Source organism: Sinocyclocheilus anshuiensis, unplaced genomic scaffold, assembly GCF_001515605.1.
Source record: "Sinocyclocheilus anshuiensis isolate Anshui unplaced genomic scaffold, SAMN03320099.WGS_v1.1 scaffold239, whole genome shotgun sequence".
NCBI lineage: Eukaryota > Metazoa > Chordata > Actinopteri > Cypriniformes > Cyprinidae > Sinocyclocheilus > Sinocyclocheilus anshuiensis.
Window position 1 is genome coordinate 421,756 of NW_015549568.1, and position 5,184 is coordinate 426,939.

At 40.4% G+C, this 5,184-nt stretch overlaps 1 pseudogene; it reads left to right on the forward strand.

Annotated features, from left to right (window-relative positions):
• Positions 1–1,101: 1,101 nt before the first annotated feature.
• The window catches only part of LOC107657304 (interferon-induced very large GTPase 1-like), an 11,900-nt pseudogene continuing 7,817 nt past the window's right edge, over positions 1,102–5,184 (forward strand).

Here is a 5,184-nt window from a genome sequence, read left to right on the forward strand (position 1 = left end):
TCAATCACACCAAAATACAGATAATGATTAACTTAAAAGGCATAATAGAGGATTGTGAAGATATTTCACTGGAGCGTGGTCTTCAATTCACTATTTTATGTTCTATTTTGTTTGATTTCTTTAAGCATTTATTTATGTTTAATGTCGATTATCATTCATTAATGTATTCTGCTAAAAACTGTTGTTAGAACACTGTCATTTTTGCTACAATTTCACGTCATTAAAAAAAGTACCTAATTGACATGTTGTTGTTGTTATTGTTGATTTTATGTAAAGCCCTAATAGACACTTCAAGATATTATAAAACCAGGCAGATAGAGGGGTAAACAATATTAATAAATAATATATACAAATAATACTAATATTAATTATATTAACATACTAATATTAATGAAAAACTATCATTAAAAAGGTTATTTATAACACCAATAAGGTCTCTGAAAAAGCACAATTTAAATATATTTCTTTTTCACCTGGGTCTATATGGAACCATATAAAAAAGGCACTAAAAAGGGTTCTGCTATTGTTACAAGCCGAAGAACCCTTTTCTGGTACTGTTTAGAACCATTTTTCTTAAGAGTGAGAAATGGTGTAGTAATGTCTAATTTTGGTGAAAAAAAAGTTCTGAAAGCTGACTAAATTTAGATTAGGTTTTATAGCACATTTTACTGATTAAATAAATATCAACACCGTGTAACTAATCGTTTGTTTTAACAGAAAGGAAGTTACATGGATGTGGATTTAAATAACTTACATGGTTGGTCAGGTGTTCTAAGAAAAGATGCCATGTGATTTATTAGAGGTCAGACTATGTTTTTGTGAACATCAAATCCTGTTTGACTGGATCTACCCCTATATTTGCATCTACTTTAAGCAGGAAGTGTTTAAGTCTCTGGAGTTATGAGTTGATACTCATACATCACAGTTGTCTAGACAGGTAGACTTTAAACGGAAAATATATTATGCTATACACACATGCTCTTGCACACGTAAATACCTAAACATCGCGATAATTTACACTTCACAGTTTTGTTTTGTTTTGTTTTTTGTTTTGTTTTGTTTTTCAGGATAATGAACAGCCTGTAGAAGGAAGGAGCAACTCGAAACCTGATGAGTAGAGCACCTGAACTGTCTGACTCTGTTGATCCATTGCTCAGCAGTATGGGTAAGAAAACAACATCTGATATTTTGCATTGCTGAATGAGACTTGTTCTTACATTGCAGTGTGTTGATGAATCTGAGAGCGGTTCTTCTGTGTTAATTCTAGATCACAGTTCGACAATTGTGTTATTTGGAAACACTGCTGCAGTCCAGTTTCAACACGACAATATTCTACTTGGAGAAATACAGCCAAATATTGACAATGTAGCAATATCCAATACTCTTCCCTTGCAGATGAAGAAATCAGGACGCCACGTCTCAGTTATTAACCTTATTGGCTTACATGAAACTGCACTTAATCTGGAGTTAATCCTCTCACTGATCAAATAATGAATGAAAATGAAATCATTGCTTTCATCTTTGTTGTGCGACTGGGCCAGTTAACAGATTCTGATAAGATGGGTATTGAGTGGCTTCAGAGAGTATTTGGGGACAAAGTTCTTCAGTTTGCGATGATTCTTTTCACCTATGAGAGCGAGGAAGAGTCTGACTCTATAATAGATGACCTGAAGAAAAACTCTGCTCTAGAGCGGCTGATTGAGAAATGTGGACGGAAGATATCACACCTGTAGCAAGAACATGAACAACCAGTCAGAGATGAGAGACCTGATGAACAGGATTGAGCAACTGTTTATTGAGAATAAACAGCAGTGTTACACTAGTGAGATGTACATCACTGCGTTAAGAGAGAGAGGAGACATGCAAAACAGGACATGTCAAAGTGGTAAGAACACAGATTTGGTTTAATTGATATTATGTTGGTATGCTTTCATATGTTTATTTGCCCCTGACTCTAACACTTCCACTAGTTGAAACAGATATTCAGTTAAGCCAAGATTCAGAATCCAAATTCAGCTTTTAATGAGACAACTCTCTACAATGCAAGTAAATCACTTGCATATATGCGACTGAATTTTCATGCTAGGCAACTAATTAATCAAGAGAAAAGGCATTTATTATTATATATATATATATATATATATGTTGGTGTTTTGTTAAATTAGACTACGTAAGTGGGTTATGTACCAGCCTATATTACACTAGTATTTTTAAGTCATAGTTCAAATTATTTACCTTAAAATGAGATATAATGTGCGAAAACTAGTTATATCAGTCTTCAACATTTTTTTTAGATCATGGACTTGCGTTATCATAATTCCAGTGCCAATTTCAATGTAATTTTAATATTTCTCTCTCCTTTTCTGTCCTGTCACAAGACCAACCCACAATTATTGGAAAGAGTATGGACTATACCTTAACAACTGAGACAAGAGAGACACATGAGGTAAGTGTTGAGTGTAGTGTTAAAATACAACATAAAAAAGGAAGTTAGAAAGAATTCCATGAATGTACACAGACAGCTTATAGAAAGAGTTTCTAACTGGGTGGTTCCTGATCATATAGTTTCGCTTGACATTTTAAGGTTTTGAAGTTATTTAATTACTGCTAAATGAGATCGATGTATTAATACACACATATTAATATTGAATATATGGTTTTGACATTTCATCTGTCGTAGTCACTACTTTCCAAAGAAAAGTAAACATGTGCACACATTGTTTGTTAACAAGTATAGCTGACATTAAAATTTCTTGCCAACAATTACTGAGACAGTGTAAGAAAACGTCTCAGGTTATGCATGTAACCATGGCTCCCTGAGAATAGGGAACGAGACGCTGCGTCCTCTAGAGGGCGCTAGGGTAATGCCTCTAGCGTGACCGGTGTCTGAAGCATGAATGAAAAAACGACAATGAACTTGACATTGGCAGGCGGCAGGGAGTTCGAAAGGGAACTCCACGCTGCATACTCTAGAGGGCGCTAGGGGAATGGTATACCAACACCGCCATGCTGAGGGATGAGTGCCCAAATAACTGGATTCCCTAAGTCAAAGACTCAAGGAACATCATCCCTGCCCCAGCGAAATCGCTTTGGCCAGAACCTGAGCTACAAACCTCTACAGGCAGGCTCAAAGCTCACCAACGTCATAGACTAGCTCACCCACCAAAGTATGGAACTCTAAGAGTGGAGGTCTCAGTATAACAACTCTCTAGAATGAGAGGAGACCTGGCTACACTCAACGCCAGAGGTGGTTAGTGAGGCTGAAGAAAAGGCCTACACATTAATACTGCCTAAGCGGAGCTCTGCAGAGTGGAGGCTTCAGCAGAATGACTCTCTTAAACAAGAGGAAGCTTAACAACACTCAACCATAGTTGAGGAGCTCTTAAGAGTGGAGGTCTCAGCATAACGACTCTCCAAAGCGAGAGGAGACCTAGCTACACTCAACGCCAGAGGCAGTTAGTGAGGCTCAAAAAGAAAGAGCCCAAGAGGAAGCTTAACAACACTCAACCATAGTTGAGGAGCTCTTAAGAGTGGAGGTCTCAGCATAACAACTCTCTAAAATGAGAGGAGACCTGGCTATACTCAACGCCAGAGGCAGTTAGCAAGGCTCACAATAGAGCCTACATACTAATAGTACTGCCTAAGCGGAGCGCTGCAGAGCGGAGGCTTCAACAGAATGACTCTCTTAAATGAGAGGAAGCCTAACAATGCTCAACCCTGGTAGGGGAACTCTTAAGAGTGGAGGTCTCAGCAAAACGACTCCCTAAAGCGAGAGGAGACCTGACTACACTCAACGCTTGAGACAGTTAGCGAGGCTCACAATAGAGCCTACATACTAATAGTACTGCCTAAGCGGAGCTCTGGGGAGTGGAGGCTTCAGCAGAATGACTCTTAAACGAGATGAAGCCTAACAACACTCAATCCTAGTTTAGGAGCTCTTAAGAGCGGAGGTCTCAGCACAACGACTCTCTAAAACGAGAGGAGACCTGACTACACTCAGTGCCAGAGGCAGTTAGTGAGGCTCAAAAAGAAAGAGCCTACGAACTCATATTACTGCCTAAGCGGAGCTCTGGAGAGCGGAGGCTTCAGCAGAATGACTCTCTTAAACGAGAGGAAGCCTAATAACGCTCAACCCTGGTAGGGGAACTCTTAAGAGTGGAGGTCTCAGCATACCGACTCCCTAAAGCGAGAGGAGACCTAGCTACACTCAACGCCAGAGGCAGTTAGCGATGCTCAAAAAGAGCCTACTACATACTCTTATTACTACTAAAGACGGAGTTCTGAAGAGTGGAGGCTTCAGCAGTATGACTCTCTTAAACGAGAGGAAGCCTAACAACAAACAACACTAGTTGAGGAGCTCTAAAGAGTGGAGGTCTCAGCATAACAACTCTCTAGAATGAGAGGAGACCTGGCTACACTCAAAGCCAGAGGCAGCTCGTGAGGCTCAAGAAAGAGCCTACACGTTATTACTGCCTAAGCGGAGCTCTGCAGAGCGGAGGCTTCAGCAGAATGACTCTCTTAAACAAGAGGAAGCCTAACAACGCTCAACCCTGGTAGGGGAACTCTAAGAGTGGAGGTCTCAGCAAAACGACTCCCTAAAGCGAGAGGAGACCTGACTACACTCAACGCTTGAGACAGTTAGCGAGGCTCACAATAGAGCCTACATACTAATAGTACTGCCTAAGCGGAGCTCTGGGGAGTGGAGGCTTCAGCAGAATGACTCTCTTAAACGAGAGGAAGCCTAACGACACTCAAACCTAGTTTAGGAGCTCTTAAGAGTGGAAGTCTCAGCATAACGACTCTCAAAACGAGAGGAGACCTAACTACACTCAACACTAGACACAGTGAGTAGAGGCAGTTAGTGAAGCTCAAAAAGAGCCTACATACTCATATGGCCAAAGACGGAATTCTGAAAAGCGGAGGCTTCAGCAGAATTACTCTTAAATGAGAGGAAGCCTAACATCACGCAGCCCTAGTTGAGGAGCTCTTAAGAGTGGAGGTCTCAGCATAACGACTCTCTAGAACGAGAGGAGACCTGACTACACTCAACACCAGAGGCAGTTAGTGAGGCTCAGAAGAAAGAGCCTAAAGATTAATACTGCCTAGGCGGAGCTCTAGAGAGTGGAGGCTTCAGCAGAATGACTCTCTTAAACGAGAGGAAACCTAACAACACTCAATCCTGGT